The sequence below is a fragment of the Cavia porcellus genome, unplaced genomic scaffold (assembly GCF_034190915.1).
Source record: "Cavia porcellus strain 051 isolate PalLab524CR breed Dunkin Hartley unplaced genomic scaffold, mCavPor4.1 scaffold_6, whole genome shotgun sequence".
Classification (NCBI taxonomy): domain Eukaryota; kingdom Metazoa; phylum Chordata; class Mammalia; order Rodentia; family Caviidae; genus Cavia; species Cavia porcellus.
In genome coordinates, this window is record NW_026947489.1 from 20,884,518 (window position 1) to 20,910,583 (window position 26,066).

General features: G+C 50.2%; 1 long non-coding RNA gene across 1 annotated transcript; it reads left to right on the forward strand.

Annotated features, from left to right (window-relative positions):
- Nucleotides 1-1,520: 1,520 nt before the first annotated feature.
- Nucleotides 1,521-19,013, forward strand: LOC134476243 (uncharacterized). Its single transcript, XR_010047822.1, has 3 exons — nucleotides 1,521-1,658; nucleotides 9,388-9,446; nucleotides 18,851-19,013. It is a non-coding gene; the product is annotated as an uncharacterized LOC134476243 (long non-coding RNA).
- The last annotated feature ends 7,053 nt before the right edge of the window (nucleotides 19,014-26,066 follow it).

Here is a 26,066-nt window from a genome sequence, read left to right on the forward strand (position 1 = left end):
GCATCCCAGGCCTCGTCCCCGCACCAGCTCAATAAATGAAATACGGAGTTCAAGGAGCACTTGAGGTCTGGGGTGCCTTCCAAGCCTCAGCTAGGAGAAGCCTTAGCTCCATCCTGTCCAGCCACCAAGTACGATTTGCTCAACCTGCATCGCCAGGTCCAATACTGTCTGTCCTGGAGAGGTCCGCTGACTAAGAGTAGGGAGAGAGAGAAACCCTGTCCATTCAACAAATGCTGTGTGTCATCGGCTTTCACGACGACGGCTCATAATGTCCAGGTGCCCTTCCCAGTAGACTCCAGGCGACACCCGTTTCCACTGTCTGCTTCTGGTTTTACGGCCTTATTTAGCAGACAATAACCTGCACATATTTAAAGTGCAGAGCTGGACAGCTCTGGCGTGTGTCCACACCTGAGAACCCATTGCATCTCACACCCACCACCCTAAGGCTTCCCGCTGCCCCATCACCCTTCCGGTCCCCTCCCTACCCCCCAGGGAGCTTCTCAGCTCCCTTCTGTGGATATAGCATCACTGGCATTCCCTAGAGTTCATGCAAATGAAAACACTGAGGCTTCTCCCACGCCACAGAATTATTTTGAGCGTTCCACACACTGTTGCATGTATTCATGGTTGTTCCCTTTTACTGCTGAGTGGAACGCTATTGCGCTGGCACACTGTGACTTGCTCATCCATTGAGAGATCTTTAGGCTGTTTCCAGTTTTCCATTATTAAAAATAAAACTGCAGGGGGCTGGTGATGTAGCTCAGCAGCATAAGCGCCTGCCTTGCAAGCACGCGGTCATGAGTTCAATCCTCAGTACTGATTAAAAAAGAAAGACTATCAAAAATAAAACTGCAATGAGCATCTACATACACATTTTGGTATAAATACGTAGTTTAAATTCCTCCCTTGAAGTAGAAGGGCCAGGTTATATTTTGTTTTCTTTTTCTCGTTGTCCTGTCCCAGACACTCAGTGCCCTCATGAAATGGGCAGATCTGTTGTGTGGTGTATGAGCCCCTCAAGCACAGAGCTGGGCTATAAATCCACTTCCTTGTAACTGTACATTTTTAGATCTATCTATGCACACACTACCACTGGACGTGCATAGATTGTAACTGCCACACAGCATCTCGTAGAATGTCCCCGCCATAGTTTACCCTCCATGACTGCTGAAGTTGCCTTCAGTTCAGTGTTCTCATCGGCACAGTGGACATGGCGTCGTCTCTGTCCCCTCACTGACCTCCACAAGTGCTGGAAGCTGGAGCTCCACATCTCCAGATGGACCCTGACTGTATCTTTGGGGCTGCAGCTGGCCTGGCTCCCTCCCAAGTGCTGGTGACCCCACCCTGTGGACCAGCACATGGCACTATCTGATGGGGGAACTGGTGTCTCCCCAGGGCACATCCTCTGATTACTAGTGAGGTCACTCGTCCTCTCAAATGTGATTGGGAGCTGCCTTTCTGAGGGCTGCCAGGGTGTGTCTTATACCCACAAAACATCTGTATTTCTTTCCTTCCCTTTGGGGCTCGTCAGACCTCTTTGCCTCACTTTGTGTGAGCTGAGATACAATCCATGGACAGTGCGCACATCTTCAGTGTGTGCCTTGATTCATTTCCACCATACACACAACCTTGCAGCCTCCTCCCTGGCCAGGATTTAGGTAAGCATGTCCCTGTGTGTCGGGAACCTCTCAAAGTAATTGCTGTGTTGACTTCTATCACCTTAGATCACCCAGTTTTTAAAGTCTTCATATAAAAGGAATCCTATAGTCAGTTCTCTTTTGTTTCTCTTCTCTCATCCCAAATTGTATCTGTCCGATTTGCTTATGTTGTGGTCATGTGCTAGGTTATTCTTTTCTAGTGCTGTATACTATTCCACTGGGTAACTATACCAGAAGTTGATTTCCTCTTTTTTCTGATGGTTATTCGAGCTGTCTCCAGGTTGAGGTTATTATGAAAATGGAATGGCTGTGGACCTTCTTGACCTCCGCACTTTTCAGTCTGTCAGGATGTGATCAGTACATTGTAGGACACTGTGTGTCCAGCTTTGGAGAGCACTGCCAAACACTTTGCCAAAGTGTTCCTGCTGATTTACAGTCAAGTTTGGTAGAAAAGCTTTGTATATTTTAAAATATTGAGATTTGGCTTCTTGTGGGATTTTTTAATGTTGTACATATAAATTTCGTCCGTCTGTTATCTTAGTTTGCTGTGTACAGTCCTTGTCTCCTCCTCTGTCAAATGGAGATAGGGCAGTCCTGTGGCTTTAGCATAGGGCTAGAATGTGTTTTAAAGACCTGGCAGGCAAGGGATGTTCATTATCTGCTAGTGGAGATCTCGGTTTCTGCCCTTAGACTGGGTGTTCTTCCATAACTAGACTGGCTCTGCGTTTGTGTATTCCTCAGAGCCTGGTGCAAAGCCAACAAGGGCTACCTATCAACAAGTTTTTAATGATGTTCGCTGATTGACTAAAAGATGAAGCCTCCCAGATATGCAGTTGGGGTTCTACAAATTCAGGGAGGCCAGCAAAGAAGGAGGGGCTCTGGGAATGAAAAGGGAGAAGGCATTTTTCCTGCAAGAGGCCGACAGGTGTCCTGGGGTGAGGGAGAGGCCCCTCTTCTGGGTGTGGGATCCTGGATCTGTGGCAGGGGCAGGAGGTGAAAGAGGTGTGGCAGACTTCCGCTGCTGGCCACGGAGCTGGCCGGGCGCCTCCTCTGTCTCTGGCCCGGCCCCTTTTTCCAGCCACTCTGCCCGGATGGCCAAGGAGGGCGCCAGTCCTGTCTGGCGCAGCTGCCAGGCCTCCCTCGGGCTTGTGTTTGCCGTTTCCCTGCGGGTGCGGCTGCCAGCCCGGAGGAGGCGCCAGCCACCTGGCTGCGGTGGGACCGTACCGCACGGGGCCCACGTCCCCCTCCTCCTCTGCGAGGCGACACTGGGGCGCCCAGCACGAGCATCACCTCCGGGCAAACAGCGCTTACAGCCAGAGGCTGGTGGATCTTGCCGAGACGTGCCATCCAACCCAGAACCTTTGCTGAGCTACATCCCAACCTTTTGGCTTATTTTAATACAGGGTCTCCCCAACTGCCCGGCCTGGGCTGAAATTTGCCATCCTCCTGCCTCAGCCTCCTGGAGTGCTGGGATTGTAAGCATTATCCACCACGCCTGGCCAGCCCTCCCTTTTATCCTCTAGGGCCCAAGAGAAGCTGCCAGTTCAAGGCCACATGGTGACTTAGAGCATGAGCTTCAGGACCCTGCCTTGGGCCTGGAGTGTCCTCTACTCCCTCACCCTGCCACCCAGGGTCCCCCCTAACTCAGCCTCCTCTTCCCATCCTGTTCCTTCCTCTGTGTCACCTGGAGGCCCGTAGCAGTGAGACTTGGCAGGCATTCCTTTCTCTCATAACCTCCAATTCCATTATCCACCCAGCTGCCAAAGGGACCTTTCAGAACAGGAATCTGTTCACCCCGCTTCCCTGTGTAATGGCCCCATACCTTCCAGCACTCTGGGGACAGAGTAAAGGGGTCCCCACTCCCCCTATCATTGTGATTCAGCATCTGCTCCCACGCTCCTCCCCACCTTCCCCTCCCACCTGCCAAGTTTGTTTCTGCCTCAGAGCCTTTGCACTTGTAGCTCCCTCTCTGTCAAACACTCTTTCCCCAGGGCTTTGTGTTGTTGTATCCTATGTAGCCCTAGGGGCATACTTGTAACACATTTAAACATGTTGTTCTGGTACAGGTCCACAGGTATCACCCGACTGGCCCCAAGCCTGTGGCACAGAAGAGGTACAGACCTCGAGAACTTTGCCTGACTGCACACTTGGGTTCTAGCTGGAGGCCTCAGGGAAGCCCTTGGAGGCTGCACTCTCCTCATCCAGCCTTCACCCAGTGCCTAGTGCTTCTCTCCAGCGGCAGCATCCAGGAGTGCTGGGAAATCTGAGTCCTTGGGACCCCGCCCAGACCTATGTAGTCCAAAGCTAGAGCCCAGCCATCTGTTTTTGTTTGTTTCATTTTTGCTTTTGCAGTACTGGACATTGAGACCAGAGCTTTGCATATGTTGGGTAAGTGCCCACTGAGTGCGACACTCAGCCCCTTTATACGATTTTATTTTCAGACAGATTCTCACTAAGTCATCCCAGCTGGTCAACTTGCAACTTGCAATCCTCCTGCCTCAGCCTCCCCAGTAACTGGGTTTATACTGTGCCCAGCAGCAACCCACTTGAACCAGGTGAATCCTGTGTTGGAGGCTCAAGTTGCAAAACTTCCAGCCCAGCACACGTTCCCTGGGTTATCACAGCTGCCACCCCCGGAGTGGAACATGGGGACAGGGCAAGGGCCAGGGCTGTGGAGGCAGAAGTGGAGGCGAGCTGGCTGAGCAGCGAGACGGCCTTCATTAGATCCAAAGCTCATGAGGCCCAGGCTCTCTAGGGGAAGCTGCCCTGTGTGGCTGCAACCAGGCTCAGAGCCTGGTGTTCCGTCTCCTGATGGTTGGCCTGGGCCAGCATTCAGCCAGAGGAGGAGGCCTGTGCGCCTGCCTTCGTCTGTGCCTCCCTCCTCCACCCTGGCTGAGCATCAGCCTGCATCCCTGAGGCCTCATCTGGACACAGCCACAGACGCCCCGGACTTGTACCATCCCAGTCTCCTGATCTCTGCCCCTCTGCTCACAGCGAGTTCCAGAGGCCCCCAGGCACTCCAGAGCAGGCTGTTTCCTGTGCCTTCTCCAGGAAAACCAGCTGCTCCTACCATCAGTCTGAGGCTGTTCTTCAGGCTGAAGAACTGGCTTCCCTGCCAGTCCCAGAATGCTGCTTGCAGGCTGGCAAGGGGTAGGCGGCAGCCACTGGCTTTGGCAGAGTTGTGGAGGAGGAGCCATGGCCCTGATCATGTTGGCCATCATCTCTGGCCTCCACGCAATTCCCAGGCCTCAGGGGGAAACCAGATACTTACTTGACTTCCCTGATCTGATGATAGTATTGGATATCAATAGACCGCAGGCGAGCTATTTTTGCTGCCACCACGGTCCTGCAGTGCCACCTCAGGAGATGAGCTCACCCATCTGCGAGCTCAGCAGCATGGGCTGTGGTGGGGCTGCCTGGCTGCAGACCTCCCAGCGCAAGTTCCAGGAAGTGGGGAAGAGCCACTGTTAACAGCATGCTGGACCCAGAGCCAGCGGACACCGGTCAGGCATCAGGGGTTTGGGCGGTGTCCTCGCTCAGCCTCTTCCCAGCTGGGGAAATGCTGGCTGATGACCACACAATCTCTGCCTCAGTTTCCTCACCTGTTATGAGAGGGGTGAAGTATAGACCACATGGGGGTGGGAATTCTATGGTGAGGGCTATTTTTCTTTCCATGTCTTATTTTAAATCCTGAGCCTTACCAACTCTGGGTGTCTGTGCCAGGGTAAGAATCACCAGCTTGCTAATGCTTAGGGGTCCTGGTATGGTTCTAGCTTCCCGACTTGTAGGGAACTCCATGACTTTGCCCAACATACCTGGGTCCAGAGGGAGTGGGCATCTATTGCAAAGGTGGATACATCCTGGATGCTGTAGGACTTTACTGTCCTCATGGCCCCCGTTAGACCACGGCCCTTGTCCCCTGCACTGAGCACTGGGGAGCTGCTCCCCATCCTTTGTGGGTCTTGAAGACTTCATAGGTGCTCATGGAACACATGAATGAGAAAGAATGAATGAACAGATGGATGAATGAGTGAGTGGGTGGATGAATGAAAGAGAAGGAACCCCATGTGGGACAGGCTGGCTTGCCATCCCGCACGTCTGCGCGTCGTTGCTAGGTGGGGGAAGAGGACAGGATTAGTCACACAACCTGATGACTTTGCCGGCAAGCCTTGCCTTTTTTGTCATAGCCTATCAGCTCCAGTTCCAGGAGAAAACCAGCATCATGGGATGCTGGCTCCAGGCAGAAACCACATCACCAAAGCCCTGCCCCTTAGATGGAGAAGCAAAGCCCAGACAGGTCTTGTTCCTGCTCCGCATGAGTTCATCATGAAAACTACTGTTTTTCCATTAAAGGGACCCAGGGCAGCAGGGAGGGAGCACAGGCAGAGTTCACATTAAGTAGACCAACGTGAAGCACTGAGGAGCCCGTAGCTCCCTGAGAAGTGAAGGGCACAGAGTGAGGGAACTTGCTGAGCCCCCAGGGTGGGCACTTGCCTGGGCCAGGCCATGGGTGTTACATAACCAGAGGAGCTTCCAGCTATTTCCTATAGATGAAGGTTTTGCTGAGCAAAGGACTTTCTGCATTTTCCATCCATTTGCTATTAAAGAAGAACATGAAGTAAAATATAAAGTCCTTCTTTGAGATTGCCAGACGTCTTCCAGTTTTGGAGCAGGACGAGCTGAAGTTGCGTACCCTGGGTCACTAAAGGCTGGCTTCTGAGGCGGCAGAAAGTGTCCCAGGGTGACATCTGCTCCTAAAGTAGCCTGCTTCCTTGGGGCCAGCCTGGGGTGGCATGCCCAGCCTTTGAGATGCAGCCATGGCATCAGGCTAAGCCTCCACCTCCAGGAGGAAGGGGCAAGGGGAAGGGTCCAGCAAAGAAACATCACAAACCCTGCAGGACATGGTGCTATTAAGAGGTCTGAGTCTGCTAAGTGATACAGGATCCTACAGGAACTTCATTTCATCTCTGTCTTAATGCAACACGCCTGGAGGGGAAGAAGGATGCATTCCTGGGGTCCAAGTGTGTTGGGAAGCTGGGGGACTTTTGGCCTTTGGGAGGGGTAGAGGACAGGTCTGGCAAGTCAGACACAGGCCAAAGCCTGCCGGGGAGGCCCACGCTGGGAGACCAGGCCTCAGGTCCCCAGAGTGGAGGGCAGCTGTGCCAGGGGTCTGCCTGGAGCCTGCCCGGGGTGGGAGTAGAAGGCTTCCTGGGAAGAGCGTTGAGGAAGTGGCCATGTGACGGGGGTCCTCACACCTGCCCCTCTCCAGTCCCATCCGCAGCTGCATGGGCTCATGGGATAAGCAGGACCTCTGATAGAGTCAGCTGTCTGCCATCAAAGACCAGCTCTGGCCCTTAAGGGCTACGTAACCCAGGTCATTGCTAAGATCTCTGCCTCTGTCACTTCATCGGTAGGGTGACAATGATGCCAGCACTTTCGTGCACAGAGAGATGCGGCAGCAAAGAGCTCAGCACACACAGATCACCTGGCCCAGTATCAGGCACATTAGCCGCTGGGCAGCCGACCAGTCTTTTGGGGCTGAATAAGGACACGAACCGTCCACCCAGCCAGCTGTCTCCGGAGCACAGCAGGGCATGAGGCAAGCACTATGAAGACAGTAATTAAGAGCCTGACCCAAGTGACCACAGTATGGCCAGAGCACAGACTGAGCCTAAGGAGGAACAGGTGTGCTAGGGTGGAATTCAGGGAAGGCCGCCTGGTGGTGGCGCTCTCTTCCCAGGTGAGACTCTACTCTGGGGCTACAGGAAGCTGCTCCTACAGGATCCCCAAGGCGCTGTATCAGTCAGCCACACTTACACACTAGACCCAGCTCTAGGGGCGGGGTGAGGGCAACCTTTGCTCCTCACAACGCTGCTGAGACCAGGTGGCCAAACAGAGAGAACTGGGAGATCCTGGCTGAAATGTCCCCTCCACCTTCTGAGACTTCTTGGAAGCTTTGTGCGGCTCCCTGAAACTGTTACCTAAGCGCTTTCTCCTTCTGTCTCCACAGTACAGCCTGAAACTGCCACAGGTTGCAGCCTCGGGGTGCAGCCAGACTGGCTCCTCACACACGGCCCCTGCTGCCCAGTGGGGAGAGGAGCCCTGCATGCAAAGAAGTTTTGAAAAATGCTTAGAATTCCGTTATTTCTAAGAAAGTTGTCAAAATTCCCATCATTGAAAGACCAGAATTTTATTGGACTCCTTTCTGTATTCCCTGGCTTTGTGTGGTTTTCGTGTTGCTTTCCATAGAGGGCATATTCTTCGGGGTCTGTAGCAACTGTGAAGAGTTCTATTTGTGGTTCCTCAAAATGACATCTAGAAAGGTCAACTTCAGTGAGACAGTGTCCCAATACAGACTTCACTCTCTGTGTTTTATGTGTGTGTATGCAGATGCATACGGAGATACACAGACATAGGTGCCGAAATTCTCAGACGCTCAAATCTTTATACATGAGGGTGCAGTATTTGTGCGGAACCAAGCACGTGCTCCAGAGTATGTAAATGGTCTCCTGATGACTTATAACACCTGATACAACACTGGCACTGTCAGTAGTTGTTATGCTGTATTGTTTACAGCCCGGTAACGAGAAAACAAGGCAGGTGCATATATTTAAAAATATTTTTTCAGTCTACAATTGGTTGAACCTAAAGATGTCAAACAAGGATGTGGAGAGCTGACTGTTGTGTACACACCCACATGCACACACATACACATGCATATTGGCACAATTAGCTAAACTGATTACTCTTTAAAGGAAAATCTATGATTGAGAAGAGAATTTGGAATCAAATCTGAGTTTGGGTTCTTGTTCAGTATTCAACCAGATGGGTGGGGAGACAAATGATTTAACGTAATTATTACAGCTTGGTGCAAGGGGCGTTTTGCCTCTTCATCTAGTGATTAATTCATTCATTTGTTGTTTGAGTGTCCAATGTGTGTGGGATACATCTGTCCACAAAACGATCTCCTTGTGGTGCTTACACAGTAAGCGATAGACATAATTAGTGAGCAAAGTCTCTGGGCCATCAGAGTGTGACCTGTACCGCGGAGAATAAGTAGCCCAGGTTGATGGGAATGGGGCAACAAGAAGCAAGCTGCAGGATTAATAGTCTTCACCTACAAAAACTGACACAGTTGTGGAATCATAGACTTTGGAGTCAGCTTGCTGAAATTCTAGCATGAAGTAGCTATGTGATTTGGGGGAAGTTACTTAACCGCGCTGTGCCTTGGCCTCCTCATCTGTAAAATGAAGATTAGACAGTAACCACCTCCTCGGGACATAGTACAGGAATTAATGAGTTGACACAGGTATAGCACTTGGCATAGAGCCGACAATACAGAAATCCATGTACCTATTAAATATATGCCCATAAAGTGCTGAACGTCAGCTGTCATAGTCACCTCATTCACCTAAGGGGATTCTAGGACTCAGGATTCTAGGATCCATTTTTACCTGGGGCCCCCTCAGATCACCAGGCAGCTGGAAGCACCTCCCTTAGCTCAACACAGTTCTCTGGATCATGCTACTCAGACCCAAATCCCATTTCCATTGGCCAATTGCTTTTGACCTTGAGCAAGACCTCTGACCTCTGCAAACCGTGGTTCTTCATCTCTGATGTAGAAGAACTGATGATTTCCCTTGCTTAGGGCCTGCTGTGGATGTTTTATAATACCACCTCATTAAACCTTCACTGTGTGACTTGATTCTTTTGTTGTGCTCTTTTACAGGTGGAGAAACACTGAAGCATTGACAAGGGAAGAAGCTCTCCACCCCCTCACCTGCCCAGGTAGGACCACCCAGGATCCATGCCAAATCCAGAGCCTGGCACCTGCCACGGTCGGATCCTTCCCTGTGGGGGCCCAATCTGACCCAGGGTCACTATACTCTTTCGCGCCCTCTCAAAAGCTCTTTCCACCCTGGCAGAGCCAGCAATGACATGGCCTGGCCCATATTTCGCCTGGCATTTCCTCCTCTCCGAGGTGCCTGGTCTCTGCTATGGGGTGATGCTAAAACAATTCGTCTCCAAGCATGCACATTTGGCCTGAGCTCAGCCCACTAAGAAGGACTTGGCTGAACCATGTTTCAGAAAGGGGGAAAATAAGACTAATAGACTAGATTGTTTGTTTGTTTTAACAAAAAAAAATCAAACTCAGAAAGACAAAAATGACTTGGGATGGGCAGGCGGAGGTTATTTTGGGTCAACAAGGAAGTGGAGTCATTCATCATCGAGAATCCCAGTGGGCTACGTAGACACTTAGAAATAAATACAAGCGTCTTAATCCAGTGCACAGATCTTTAAATAGCACCTTGGTGCCAGGCTGCGAATGTGGGACGAGGTGTCCCCTCCGTGGCTGTTTACAGGCTCTGCGGTGCTGACCCTCAATGGACTACTTTGTTATGCATTTGGTGACAGCGCCAGCCACTGTTCTTAAACCTAGCCCAAGAGCAACGGTCAAGTCTTGCACAAGAGTGGGTGGGCCCAGGCGACAGCACCAGCAAGGGGAGCTGGTGACAGTCCTCCTGGCCTCTGCTGAGTTCTGGAGGGACCCGTGGACAAAGCCCATTCCCTGGTACTCTCGGCCCCTGCACAGGGCCTTACCTCGCTCCTGGACTGCTGTGCATACTTTGCATGCAGGGAGACGGAGGCCTCAGGGCCCCAGGACACCAGGATGAGTCCAGATGGCAGCCCGGGGACAGACAAGCACCTACTCCTCAGTCTGCTCTTCGGCCATTCTGTCCCCAAATTCCCAGCTTCCACTGAGAGACAGGCCTTGGTTCATCGTCATAATCCTGATGGCTCAGCCTTCTTCTGCTTGGCTCATCCTGACCCTGCGCTCAGCACCACGTGGGTGGGTCTCCCCACTCCTTCCATCCTTCCTTTTCTCATTGTTTCCTTAAATTTTTTTTTTAAATCTTTGAGACAGGGTCTCACTCAATCACTAAGTTGCCCAGGATGGGCCCAAACTTACCGTTCCCCTGCCCCAAACTCCCAGAGTGCTGGAATTACAGGCATGAGACACCACGCCTAGCCACATTATATCTGTCATACTTTCTAGATGTTTTGAGCCCCCATTTTATGATCCTCCCTATACTAGGAGGAAACAGAGGTGCTAGGAGTCCCTGCACTCAGCCTGAAGCACATCAAGGACTCTCACCGGGTATGCCAGGGTCCAAAGTGTGCACCTGTCCTTGCTAAGCTGCTCTATCTTGATGATGCACTGAATCCCTCCCCCGACCTCAAGGAGCTCCTCTGGGGGGAAAGATGAACAAGAAAGAGGTCCCCGGTTCAGCCCAAACAGAGGGAGGAGGCAGTAAAAATCTTAGTGGAGATGGTCACCCCGCTTAGTTTTCAAAAAGAAAAAATGGAAGTCAGACAAGGCAGATCTGCTCCCTGATGAACGGGAAGGACTCAGAGGAGAGGAGGAGGTGAACAAGACAGTCTTGAAGGTCCTCATGTAATGTGATCTAGACAGGGATTGACAGCATTGTGACTTTTCCAGACGAGCAAGCTGAGCTAGGTCTCACATGTTACACAATTTCTAGACTTAGGGACCCAGGATAGGGCTGGCCTGGAAAGGGAATCTTCACAGCCGTCATCTAATCTGTGATTCCCCTCCTAGATGGGCATTATGCTTATGCCTTTGGTTCAAACGCACTCAGCAGCAGATAACTCTTTACCTTCTAAGACACATTTGTTTTCAGGGAAATGCCACACTTGTTCTCCCTTATTTGGAGTCTCATTTTGTCTATGGGTCCTGGGGTCCTTTGTCCCAGTTCCCTCCCGGGACCTTGCACAGCATCCTCCCTCCCTTCCAGAGGCTGGCTCTCGTACAGTTTGGAAAAGACACTTAGGGTGTGGTGGAAACACCTCCACAGCCGACAGCCAGCGAGGTGGCCACAGAGGCTCCATACCCCTAGCTGCTCCTGTGTCTGCCCTGGGGCCAGGCCAGCTCGTGTCTGGTTCTAGCACTCCAGGGAGTCACCATTTGCAGGCCCCCAAGCCCAGCCAGGTTCGAACGTGGCTGCAGTTCGGTGGGGTCTTCGCTCCTGTGCCCACTTTGTCTGCCAAAAAAGAGCTGTTCTCCTCTCCGTCCTCGGACTGGTGAGCAGCGATGTAGCACCAAAATGCGCTCACTGTTCAATCCTGCAACTCGCCCAGATGAGAGCCTGACTCACCAGGCCACCCTGGGTAAACGTCCCGTGCTGGGCGCCCCAGGCTGTCGCTTCCAAGGGTACATTTCCATGAGGCCCAAGTCCGATTCCCAGAACAGCAATAAAGACAGGAAGCCCTCGTTCCCGCAGCCCCCCTGGCTGAGCCCATGTTGACAGAGGGCAGCGTGGTAGAAAGTGAGCTAGGTGGGGGCCTGGAAGGGGCCCAGAGCAGGAGGGCAGGGTCCCTGCCCCAGGACAAAGCCAGCCTTGTCCACTCGCTGCTCTGCCTGCTGCCCATGTGTGGGACTCGGGCTTGATTTGGACAAGGTCCCTCCCCTCTTCTCCCACGGAATGGCCAGTCCCTAGGGAAGCAGGTCTTGCGCTCAGGAGGCTGCAGTAGAAAGGACCCTGCCCTGGGCGCTTTCCTTGTCCCGTCCCTGCCCAGCCCCTTGGTCCGCCATGGCAGTGGCGGGCAGCCCCGCACCTGGAATCTTCCAGCCTCCTGTTCCCTTGGCTGGTGTGTTTGTCTTGGCCACCTTCACCCGGGCTTTTTAAAACAGATTTTCTTTCCTTCACTTTCCCCCAGCTGTTGGCCTCAGCGGTGGCCTAGCACACAGAGCAAGGCTTGTTTGTGACGGGTGACAGAGCCTCACTCTGTGCTGCAGCCCACCCGTGTCTGAGCCCCGGGACGCCGGCTCACTCTATGGCCCATGGAGTACAGCCATAGCAGAGGGAAATCGAGAGAGAGGGCCCAGAGCCAGGGGCCAGGGCGGGGCAGGGAGACTGTAGGGGCTGGGGATGAAGGCAGGACCAGCTCACAGCTGGTATAGGGCACCTGAGATCTTGAGATGCAAGGGGAGAGGAGGGGAGCAGTAGGGGGCCTGTCTAGCAGAAGGACGAGGACCCTTGCCCAGGCCCCTACCTGCCTGTCCACAGCCACGTGTCCATCCACCTCGGCCCAGGTCCTGGTCCTCAACTGCAACAGGCAGATGATAATAATATTTTACTTGCTTCAAGCTAAGGGACTGGACTTCTTCAGGTACTTTGCAATTTGGACACCTATGATGTAACAGTTTTTTTAAAAAATACCAATAAAAGATTATTTATAGGAAAACATCACACTGACCTAACAAAAATGTGCCAGGGTTGGGGGACAGTTTTTTCCTGCAATTTTCAGATTCACAATAAGGATTAATCCACTTCTGAACCACAGCCTGTCTTCCTGGGGGTGGACCCAAGGCTCCCTTTCCAAGGCACCCCAGGAAGTAAAGAGCAAAAGTTCCCCATGAACCCAGCCTTGTGCTCTGCTCAGCCATCCTTAATTCTGACCTAGACCATGGCCGGCTGGCCCAAGAGCCTGACTTGATGCCCAACACCATGCCCCACACTCCAAAAGCAGCTCAGAAAATGTGCCGGTGGCTGTGCCCAGACTTCAGGAGGCCTTGTGTAGGCGAGGCCAGGTGGTGCCGCCCGCTCGGCCACACCTTGGTCTCCTCTCTTTGTCCTAGTCACAGAACTGCCCTCACAGGCCCGTCTGCCTTCCCCTACCCCACCTCCCATCCAGGTTTCCATCCTCTAAGGGCTGTGGAGGGGACCCAGAGCCTTCTCTGTGCTGGTGCCTACTCCTTGCTTTGGTCTCTGGTTGTAAGCACTGTCACCCAGCCATGGGCCCCACAGGCCTGGGGGTGCTCCCTTGACTCAGCTGGAGAAACCCCAGCCCCTCACCACATTCACCACCATCCCACACCCTCGTCATCTCCTGCTGCCCCTCTGCTTTTGATTGGTTCAAGCACACTGGCTGTTCTGCACCCCTTATTCAATCTACAGTCAATTTTCATCGACTCTGTCACCAGTGCTTAACATCGCTGTTGTAGCTCAGGTGTAGCCCTGAACAACACATATACAAGGAGCTGTCCCCAACAAACTGGAGGGCGGCCGGGTGTGCCATGTGAGCCCTGGTCCCAAAGAGTCCCTCTACACCCATGCTGTCCAGCTCTCTCATCACTCTCCTCTCCACACTCATCAACCCCTAACTGTATATTAGCAGTCTTCCCCGGAAACTACCTAGGACCCGAGGGCAGGGACCATGACCATCTGTGTGCGGTGATGTCTGTGTCTAGCATAGCAGGAGTCCCACTGATTGCTGGATGGGCAAATCATCCTCCATATATGTACAGCTGCACAGGACACAACTTTTGACCTACATACTTTAAAGATATTTCAGGCGGATTCTGTGATTATGTTTAAAGACAGATCCGCTGAGGTCCCTTAAAATCACAGCCTCTTCTTTTGGAATGGGGTGTCTCTTGGTTCCCCCTCTGATTTTTTATCCAGGAATGATCCAGAAGACTCAGGGACCCAAGTTTGGATGGTAAGAGAGGCTTCCTCTGACCCCTTTCCCTCTCTTCTTCCCTTCTCCTCCCCGGGGGAAGAAGAGGACCAAGGAGGGTCGCTTCTGGTCTAGGGTTTCTGGGAGCAAAGTGGCAAAGGTCCCAGTTCTCTCTTGCCATGGCAAGTGTTCAGAGGACATGACACCCCTTTGAACTGTCTGAGATGCACTTTCCCTTGGGTTCTAGCGTTTGGTCTCAGCACAGCTTCAGACAAGTGGATTCAGATCCAAGGGAGGGCAAGGAACCCTAACAAGATCCTATCCCCAACACAAAACAGTGAGTCTCAGGGAAGGAGAGGCCAGGGAGTGGGCCATGTGAGTAAGAAAGAAAACAGAAGTCCCAGGCCTGCTTAAATCCTGCCTCGCACGACTGCTTCCACAGTCCAAGGCAGCCCCAATCCCAAACCTGTGGCTCTGACCCTGTGGGTATATGTGCTTGTGCGTGCACGCACACACACATGCACCCACACAGGCCTCATGGTCTGCAGAATGGGAAAGGAATCTCAAGATGCTTTGGGGTTTCTTCACAGTGTGTCACTCCTACCTGTAAAGTCTCCACCCAAAGGAGAAAAATTGAGAAAATCTGAGCCTCCAGGGTTGAGGAAGAACTGTAGGTTGGTGTGAAGATGAATCAGCTTTCACACTGGCTCTTGAGGCTTCTGCAGCTCCATACAAATGCAATGTCACACCATTCCTCAAGGCTGGGTCCTTGACGGAGCTCCAGGGGCACTGGCCCAAGGCCGTACAGAAAACCAGGACGAGAAAGACAACTCCAGGAAACAGGCTTGGAGCAAGGGTCCCTCCTGCCTGCAGCTCTCAAGGCAGCAGAGCTTCCTAGGGATTAGGGTTAGGGCAGAGGGGACAACCCGTTAGGACATCAGGGGTCCAGAGGGGGACTTCAGACCCTAAATGACAGAGAGCAGAGACCACTCCAAGACCTTGTGAGTACTGAAGTCTCTAACAGCCAAGAGTTTGAGAAATGGAAGCACAGGAGAGGCCAGGGGGCAGGCAAGAGGACCCAGACAGCCTGAGACAGGCAGCTATGGTTCCAAGTTCCAAATTCCTCCTCTTCCCATGGGCTGTGAGCCCAGCAGCCCCCCACAGGCTCATTGGGAGGATTAACTAGATAAAGCTTAGTGTGGTGCCTACATGTCACAAGCCTGAGCAGTCACTGTGACTAGGAGGATGATGATAGACCGTTCTTTTTGCTTGCAAACAAAGGTGGATGAGAAACCAAGTCTTCAATCTGCATACCCTCTCTTGACAGTTGCCAAGGCCTCATCTATATAATAAGAAGATTCAGCCAAATGAAGCCTCGGATGGCACGGAGAGCAGATGATTTAGGATTCTAGAAGTTTACACATTCTGGGACTTCACAGAAAGTAACCAGTGCCCTCGTATGGCTTTGAAAAGCCCAATTTCCCTGAGGTTACTCAGAGCAGGAATGGAAATAACCAGCTAAGATAGAAACAAGTACCACTACTCTCAATTTCTCTCCCTTTATGGTCAGAAATTGAACTAGGACCTCACGCAAGCTAGTGCTCGTCTACTGAGTTATTTCTCTAGGCTGCACTTCTTGATCTTTACAGTGAGGTGATTGTTCCCATTGAAAAAACAATGCCTTGCAAACCAGTCTACCTGGACAAACCTTGACACCTCCCCTCGCCCCTCATCACCAATTTCTCCCGGGCATGATCACAATCTTGGGAAAAGCAAGATGTTTTTAAACCAAAAACAAAAGAGAAAAGAAAAAAAAAAGGGAACCTCATTGTAGTGTTTCATCAAAAGACATCAAGCCAATGACTAGAGTAGCCAAAGACTAGGTGATATTTGTAATACACACATCTGACAAAGTGAGCCTTCTCTGTTTTTACTGGAACAACTCCACACACCAATAAGAGAAGTAGCAATTAAAATGTGCAGCAGATTTTACCAAAAGTTTGATAAAAGATATCTAAATGACTACTAAACTTATGAAAGAACACCAAACTCAGTAAACATCAGGAAAATGGAAACCATAATGAGATATTATTAATATCCAATAGAAAGATAGAAATTTTTCTTAAAAAGACTGACAATATAAAGAGTTGCAAAGGATGTGGAGCAACTGGAACTCTCATGTCCAGTGAAGGGAAAGGTAAACTGGTTCAGCCACTTGGGAAAATGTCCCGTAGAATCTACGATAGTTCCACAGAACTCTATGACCCAGCATTTCTACTTTTGGCTTTTACAAAAAGAAGGGAAGATGAATATTTAATAAAACATCGTACATACCAATAGCTATGGCAGCTTTATTTCTGATTCCGGGCATATCTTATTCCCGATACAATTAAAATGCCATGTGTGAAAAGATGTCAGCCCTAGATGTGAGAGGAAACAAAACACTGAGAAGAGCCACCCAGGGGGCTGCATGCCTGAGCTCAAGACAGAAGGACAACACACAGAGTGAAAGCAGGTGACCCCTAGGACAAGCAGTAAGGAGCCTGCGGCTGGATGGCGGTGGGGGCCTGCTCTGAGTTAGCTCTGGGAGTCGCACCAGGTTCTTATTTGAGGGGGAGAACGACAGCCCTCTAACTGTCCACTGGAATTTCCTTCTGTGGGCACAAACAGAGGGTGTGTGTCTACGGGGGAGAGGAAGGGCTCACACAGAGTAGCCAGGGAGAGCAAAGTCTTCGAGGGTACTGTTTCCCCTTTTCTGGGCCTGAGCAGGCTCCACTACCCAATGAGACTCTTGAACACTGTGGCTCCAGTTTACTGGGCCTAAACCACAGTGGAGCTGATTCTGCTTCTAGAGAGCTTGACCTTCAGCTGCCCTCTTGCCTGTCCATGCTGCTCAAAAGTTCTCCTCCCACTGACATTGCCTGGCAGGGACTGTGCCCATGGGGTTCTGGAAATCCTGGACAAGGAGCACGTGTCCACTTATGTTGGTTATGCACAATATTCTCCATGTCCCCCATGACGTCTTTCTGAAAGCAGGAATAGCCTCATCCAAACAGGAGGCAAGGAATGTTTGACAAGAAGGTCAACAAGTTTGGCCCATGACAAGGACTGTGGTTTTAGCACTCACATGAAGGCCACCCATGGGACTTCATCCCAAGGAGTGTTCTGGGTCCTACCTGGAGATTTTTGGGTAACCCTCCTACCTCAACACACACAACTTGATTAAACTTGACCTCCTGGTGATTTCTTTGGAGGACCAAAGAAATCTGTCATTTTTAGTAAGAAGAACTATAGAAAATATTGGTAGGGAAAATAGTAATAAATAGAATTTGTTCCCATTTTAAAAGTAAACAGCCCACAGGAAGCCACAGGACTATTTTAAAATCCCATGTTGAAAGTTCAGGGAAGACATGAACTATGACTCCAAAGAAGTAGCTCCTAAAAATGAACCTGTTTGACTCAGCTGTTGAAATTACAAGTCATTATGAAAAAACAGTGTCTTCCCAAAACTAGGAAGTGCATCCAAGCAAGGATATGAACACAGAAGCCTCTGCAGCGAAACTATTGGTGCACCCAGCCTGGTCAAGGACCGGAACTTGGCCTTGTTGTAAGCATGGCTGAATGGGGCCATCTGCACCACCCTGTACCGCTGGCCAACCCATCACGGCCCCTACTCTTTCTTTCTATATATTCTAGAAATGCAAGTTCTTCTCATAGAAATCCTGAGTCTTCTCACCCACATGCCTTTGTATGATGCTCTCTTGTATAACTGATAACACAGTTGTTCCAAGTCAACAGTGAAGCCAAAGTTCATCTCGTTCTGCTGATGGAACCTTGAAGGAAGTGATGCAGGGGTGCCTGAGTATGTTAAGTGATTAGACTGAGGGGGTACAGGGGTTTTTGGGAGAATCAGGGAAAGACCCCAAAGATCCAATCCCTCAGTGGGGTCTTAGTCCAGAAGAAGGGGGAGGACAGCAGCTTAAAGAAATGTGTCTGGTTATCGAGCTAATCAAGGGTTCTCACTGTCACTGGGGAGGACTGCTGTTCTCTTTAGTGGACCTCTGGTCTTTGCCTTGAACACTGTTTCCTGGCTCTAATGTGGATCCTTCCGTCTTCCGTGGATCCTTCACCTCACCAGTGCAGACTTTCTAGCTTCCACCACTGGACTTTGGGTCTTCTTGGTGCAGATCCTTGATATGGACTTGCATGAGACATTGCTCTGGGCTCTAGGACTCCGGCTGGACTCATGGAGGACATCGCTATGGGATCCAGGATTCCTCAGGTCTCTAGCATGCAGACAAATCTCTTGTACTGTTCTACTTTTTGGGTGAACACTATAAGATACTCCTATAAATTTGTGTATCCTGTATCAAATCTGTTCCCTTGCAAACCACTGACTACAACACAGAGGGAGAAGGCCACACATACAAAGGCACAGAGAGGTGAGAGCTAAGCAGATGGCCAGGGAAGGCAGGAGGGGAGCAGGTTGATGAGAGGGAAAGCCAGAGCAAAAGCAGTTTCCAGAGGATTCTCCTTCAGACGCGCATAGGTACTGCGTGAATAACAAGCCCTTGGGTTATACCTCCCACTCACCAGAGACAGAAGCATTTTTACACAATGGGAGGGCCAGTGAAAAGTAATTGCACCTATTAGGGCAGGGAAAGACTGCCACTGTTATGGATTTAAATGTTTATCCTATTCGTCCTCAGAGGTACAGAAGAATGTGCTCACAGCATGATGTCATGAATATGGAGAAAGTTCAGCCTTTCCAAATGGTGGAATTAGAGAGTAACCTCAAGAAAAGGACTCTGGGAGAAATAATGGGAAGCAGTGCTTTGCCCAGGAAGCTGCAAACATCTGGAATTAATCTGCCCTAGAGATGGTAAGAAGGCAAACAAAAATAGGCTTAAGGAGGGTTTTGATAATTTCAGGGTTGGGAGAGTCATCGTGATTATTAGGGAAAGCTGGGATGTTTGGGTTTTCTGCCTAACCATTTGAGGTCGGAGCCTTGCAGGGCAGTGTGCTTTCCCACCAAGCCTTGAAAACGGGCTGACCAAGGCTTGGGCTGGACTGGCCACTCACCCAACCCAGCCTGGCACTGCTTGAGCTTCCTGCATCTCTGGTCTCGAGCGTGGGTGATCCTGGATCTGATGATAGGAGAGCAGGACTCAAAGCTATGGAGCCTGGGAATGGGACCTTAACTTCTCTCTCACCACACTCACATGTGCTGGTCACTCTGTTGCCCAAGAAAGGTGGCAAATGCCCTTGCCCGTGAGCTTTGAGCAACATCTGAGGTTACTTCCTCTGTGCAGATCTTTTGATCTCATTTTTACATGGATATCACTTAAGGGAAATTCCCAGGTAGGAGGTTTTTCTATGTTCAGAGTCAGAGATAGCAGTTAATAAAAATCTAGTGATGATAATGAGGAGTCTAAGGATAGGAGACAAAGAAATGGCCACAGGGATATTGGGACAAGTGGTGCTGGTCATGATGGTAGAGCTGATGGCTGGGATGAAGCCAAGGAAGCAAAGTTGGTAAAGATGGGAGGAGGAGATGACAGTGAGTGTGCATGAGACGGTGGGGGTGAAGAAGGAGATGAAGGCAGTGAAGACAGATTGGGGATGATGGTGAGGAGGACGGGGGAGGCGACAGGGAAGGCGACGAGCACTGGCAATCAAGGTGGTAGTGGCAGTGGTGGACCAGTGATGGTAGGGGTGAGGCAGAAGACAAAACCAACCAAGGTAAAGCTGGAAGGGATGATGGGGGAGGCGAGAATGGTGGTGCGATGGCGGCAGTAAATGAGATGAAGGCATGCGAGGTGGAGGTGGGGTGAGGGTGCAGTGGTTGCAGTGGGCGGTGGGGTGAAATGAGGAGGTCAGCTGTGAGCCAGAGCAGTCAGGGAGGGATTCTCACCGTGCATGAGTCTCAAACCAGAGCATCTAATGTAGAACAGAGGGAGCGGGGAGAAAGAAGGACATTCGAAGCCAGCAACATGTGAGTCACAAGTTTCAGGAGCAGAAAAAGTTGAATGTATTTGTGGGGCAGAGAGGAGAGCACCCTGGCTGGAAGGGAGGACGGACACTGAATATATATGGTGTCATGGTTGGTATCTGTCAACTTGAGAAGTTTAGAAGCTCAGCTGAGTCAGCAGAGGGCCGGGGTCCTCGCTCTGTAAATGCAAGAGGAGGGCAGGGGGATGGTACGTGTGCCACACGCACCCCTGGGTGGGTGGCCTGCTTACAACACAAGGGAGGGAAAGAGGCACGTTCCCTTCGTTTGCTCTTGTTGCTTTTGCCATTTTCTGATGCCACAGACTGCTGACCCTCTGCCACGCCACCCAGCCTTGGAACCAGCAGATTATGGACTGAAACCTCCACAAACTGTGAGCTAAATAAACTTTTCCTCTTTTAAGTTTTGGTATTGGGTATTTTGTTTTATCAATGAGATAAAAGTAACCAATACAAATGGGAGATGGATTAGAAGAAGCAGGCAGAGGAGTCTGCCTCACATTTACTCTGGTCCAGTCCTTTGCTGAGCCGGATCACAGTGGTGTGCGTGATCTACAACCGTGTATTAACCACTTGTTCATCACTGAGACAAAGCATCCGACACCTGCAATTTAAAGGAAGAGAGGTCAGCTCACTCCAGAGCTGAGTGGCAGAGGGGTATGGTGGAAGACAGAGGCTCACCTCATGGCACTTAGGAGGCAGAAAGAGAGAAGGGAGAAGCCAGGGACAAGGGTACCTCCTTCCAGTTTATGTCATCAGTGACCCGCCTCCAACCAGGGCCCACTTCCTACAGCACATCAGGGCTATGAACGCAGATCAGTCCGTTGCTGGATATAACTCTCTTGAGTCAGTTAACTCTCAAACACTTAAGACTTTGGGGAGGTATTTTAGACGTAAACTGTAACAAGCTCTTCATAAGCGACATGTCCTCCAAGCCTCAGGTTGGAGGGCACTGACTATTAGTTTGAAAATCAACCGTGATGGAATTATTTACAACCCAGTGATGTGTTTTTAAAATTCCATCATTCTTTTTAGATAAGTTGACTTTCTGCAGTTAAAACAGAGCCTTCCTGTCCTACTTTTCTCTCTCTTTGTATTCCCTCTCTCCTTCCTTCCCTTCATCTCTTTCTCTCTCCCTTCCTTTCTCCCAGCTTTCCTGTCACTGGGACAAAATACCTGACACCTAAAACTTACAGGAGCAAAGGAGCGGTTTCCGACTCACAGTTCTAGGGGGTTCAGTGCGTGGTCAGGCGGCACCAGGGCAGACACGCCAGTGTGCCGGGCGTGGTGGAGGACAGCTGCTCACCTCACCGCAGCCAGGAAGCAGAAGAGAACGGAGGAGCCAGAGAGGGAGAGACACCTCCCACGGCACATCCCCGGCGACCTTCCTCTTCCAGCCACGCCATCTCCTCACAGCACAGTTAGCAGCACCATCACTGGGTGAGTCCACTGCTGGGTTTAGCATGCCATGACCAGTCACCTCCTAAAAGCCCCACTCTGAGCACAGGACACTTTCGGGAGACATCCTAGACTTAGCCCATAACACACTCTTTCTGTGTGTCTTTGTCTCTCTTTATTTTGGAAGGGGACATCTCCGTATTCGGGGCTGTAGCATCACGATTAATTTCCGTCATTGTTGTTTGTGACTTGGCCCATATCGGGCTTCGAGGAAGTCCGTGTGTTCTTCAGTATAACTCCAAAGAATGCCTTGTTTTGACATGAGAGGTGCCCCAGCCCCACCTTGTACATACTCTTGCAGTTCTGGATCTGCTGCTATCAGGCATGACTCCAAAGCAGCTGAGTCTTCAGAAACCAAGAGGGAGCCCTAGATGTGCTCGCTGCCACTGGATTCCTGCTTCTGTGCCTTTCAGAGAAGAGAGACAGAAAATGATGTTTTTAAAACTCTGCATTTATATAAAAATTTTAACCAGCATGGTGAAGCCCTCCCACAGTATGAGTACTCAGCAGGCTGAGGCAGGAGGGGTTCCATGAGTTCAAGGCCAGTTTGGACTCTATAGTGAGCTCATACTCAGCCTGGATGGCATGAAAGGCCCTGTCTTAAAATTTTTTTATTCAAATATAATAGTGCCAGTTTTATTTTCAAAAGTTCTTTTGTATTTGAATGTCTTTTAACACTGAAAATCTTGATTCCTAATATAATTGTACATGTATTTGCTTTATTCTATAATAAAAATTTTTAAATTACAATACTAATAGTAACACTAAAAATAAACCTATTAAATGAAATTTAAAATCTCTTTGGCATTGTTTCTCTCTTTAGAACAACCTCCCCTCCAGTCAAAATGCTATGTTGAAAGTTATTTGAAATCCTTATTTTTCTCCATGAAGTAATATGGTCAATTTAACATAGAGATAAGTTCATTTTGTTTCTCTCTGTATTCAGTTTTGGGTTTGCTTTTTACCTATTAATTTCACTTTCAAGTATGTAAAATATTTACATAGTTCAAAGTTAAAATCACACAGGAAGGGGGCTGGGGATTTAGCTCAGCGGCAGAAGCGCCTGCCTTGCAAGCAGGCAGTCGTGAGTTTGATCCCAGGTACTGATAAAAAGGAAAAAGACAAAAAAAAAATCACACAGGAAGTATCCTCAGAAAAGGTTTCTGTATCTTTATCTCTTCCACTCCATTCACCAACACCCCTCTCTGCCTACTTTGTGATTTTCTGTAATTTTTGTTTTGCAAATACAATTATTTGCATCTATTTCTGACATAAAAGGTAACACCATTTATCCTATTCAGCATCTTGATTCCCCCCCCCAACTCCTCAGGGCCTTCACATTTATCTACATCCCCAGCCCATTTATTATGTTTTTATTTGGAGACAGTCTATATGGCCCAGGTGAAGCTCAAATTTGTGATCCTCCTGCCTCAGCCTCCCAGAGTGCTGGGATTCCCAGCAAGCGCCATCACACACAGTTTGCTTTTTGAACTTACCAAGATATCCCAGAAATCACTCTAGAGGTGTTCATAAAACTTTTTCTCAGTTTTTGCTCTTCTTGATTTTCCTCTTGATTTCTAAGTGGTCTTTATGTGTCAGCCCTTATCTGTGATGCAGCCTGCAAAAATATTTCCCCAAGTGGGACCCTTATCTTTTCACTTTCTGGGCTTTTCGTTCTGGGACGGTTTGAGGAAGGAGAAAAGCAGGAGGTAAAAACCACCACACTTTCCCAGCTGTGACCTCTGGCCCTCAAAACACCTCTCTCCTGTCCCAAGCCAAGAAAACACCGTAAATCAGACACGTCGACCTCCCAGAGCTCATGAGACAGAACGATGGAGACAGTGCAGGTCACCATGCCTCGGCCCCCCAGACGCAGGGCTCAGCAGGGGGGTGCCCAGCTACCCTAGAGAGAGGCTTGGGTCAGAGTGTCTACTGCATCTGTGAAATTCCTCCTGAGCTCAACAGGATGTGGCATTTGGGTGAGCAGAGGACCCCCGTCCCCCGGCGAGGAATGGGGTGGCCAGGGAGGGCAGGGCTAAGTCAGCTTTCCAGCGGGACCTGGCTGACTCACCTGGCCAGAGAGGAAGTCACCAGAGACCCTACTTCCGGCACTGGGGGCCATTAGGGCCCCCAGCCGCCTAGGTGACTGTGTGTTCAGCAGAGGAAAGCCAGTCATAATAGTAAGTCCTGCTGTATACTGGTGCCCAGATGGTCACAGCTTACACCACATAGAACTGCCTTTTCTGTGGGACAAAATGTGCCAAATATCAGCCAGTGCCTAAGGCTCTACTCAAACTGTAACCAGAATGTTCTAAGTGCTTTGTATGTGGCATCTCATTCAATTCTCACAGCAGCTCTACAAGGAGTGACCCAGTGGTGAAACTGAGGCTCAGACTAGCCTTGCCTTTACCAACTGCTCCCCTCTTGTTATCTAAGAGATTCTTCCCAGATCAAAGCTTGCTCAGCACCAGAAATTAACAAGAGCCGGGAAGTGAGCATCTCCAAGTAACCATTTCCTCCTCCTCTTCCAGCCTTCTCCCTCTCCTCCTCTTCCACACTCATTCTCCTCTCTGCAGTACTACTGAGGCATGAACCCAGGGCCTTTGCACAGAGCCAAGCTCCCCATCCTTTTAAAGTTTTGAAACAGAGTCTCTCCAAGTTGCTCAGGCTGGGCTTAAATTTGCCATCCTCCTGCATCAGCCTTTCAGAGTGCTGGGATTACAGGCATGTACCACCACAGTAGTTTGAATAATTCCTTTAGGAAGAGATAACCAAATTGATATTTGTTGAGTGGCTAACCTGCTTAACGATTTATGTGAATTATCCTTTTTTAATGCTTGTCACTGACATATTTGTGCATCCCCCCAAACTCACATGCTGAAATCTTAACCCTCAGTGTGACAGTAGGAAGAGGTGGCGTTCTTGAAAGTAATTAGGTCACAATTGTGGGACTCTCAAGAATGAAATTAGTGCCCTTCTAAGAAAAGATAGAGGGAAATGATTTCTCTGTTGGCCACATGAAGATGCAAGAGAAGATGCCAACTGTGAACCAGAAAGGAAGCCCTCACCAGCCCCTCGATGTGTGGCTCCCGGCCTCCAGAATCAAAAATAAAGTGTTGCTATTCCAAATACCTGGCTCATGGTGGTCTTTATAGCAGCCCAAACTGACTAGGAGGCCTCATCACACCACCAAAGGAGTGTCACAGAGGTAAGGAAAGAGATTCCCAAGACTTGAGGACCCTGCAAAGAGGGAGTTGGGTACAGACCCCTCTGCCTGTCTCCCACAGGTTCTTCTGCCTAGAGTTTGCCAGGCTCCACAACAGGAGACTGAGCAGCCCATTCATTCACTGTCATGTCCCACAAATCCTCTCTGAAAACTGGCTTCAGAGCCAGGTAAACTAGTCTCATGGGTCCTTGGCTGTATCTTATTGGTCAGCCATCCGCCTTAACCGCTGCTTCCTGGAAGCAACAGTGTGGAGACTAAACACATTCCCTCGGATGTCACATCGACTGGGTTCAAATCCATTTCCCTGCTGTGTGATCTTGGGAGAATTATTTAAGCTTCTCATGCCTCTGTTTCCTCCCATTTACAGTGTGAACAAGAGAGTTCTACTGTGTCACCCTTAAAGGGCTTTAGCCCTAAAGCAAGATAATTAAGCCACATGAAGCATTCAACACCATGCCTGGTCCATAGTAAACAGCACCACTTGCTCCCCTGACCAGGAAAGCTGGCTCATGATTCTCCATCCCCTCCATGTGGGGTCAGGGCCCTTCCTGTCTGCTCCTCAGCATCTCAAAGATGTCTGCTGTATTTGAGCCTCGTCTCTGCTGACTTGCCATGATATATCAGGCGGAGTCACAATCCTGTGCCCTCAGGGATGGGTCCCCCAAACAATGAGCTGGAGTGTCTTGGAAGGAGTCACTGGCAGCCCCACTGCTCACCAGCCCAACATGCCTGGGATCGCACAGCAAACCATGGGCACATCCACGATACTCTCACCCTCTCAAAGAAAGCACACCATCTGACTCATAGCAGGCGAGGACTGAGCGGGCCCCCGTGACTATTAGCTATTTTTAATTTTAAAACCTCAGCCATTTCCACTGTAAAAATTCAAGATTGTCAGGAGCTGGGGGTGGAGCCCAAATGTGGCAGCCACACTGATTCTGGGCATACCCAGCCTCCCTGGGGAGCAAGCTCATTTGCATGGATAAATTCTCATCTGTGGTTTTGCAAATCAGTGCTTCTTTGTGTCCCCCACTGTGCTGTGCACACAGTAGGAGCTCAATAAATAGGTGTTTATTTATTGAAGTCCCCCAGAGCCCCTGATTTCACAAACAGAAGCCAGAACCTGAGCCTCCTCCCTTGCAAGACCAGCCTCGGTTCATCTGGGTAGACAGATGTCCATTCACCGGCCTGTCCCTCTGGGAATCCTGTCCTGGCTCTGAGCAGGGCTGCTG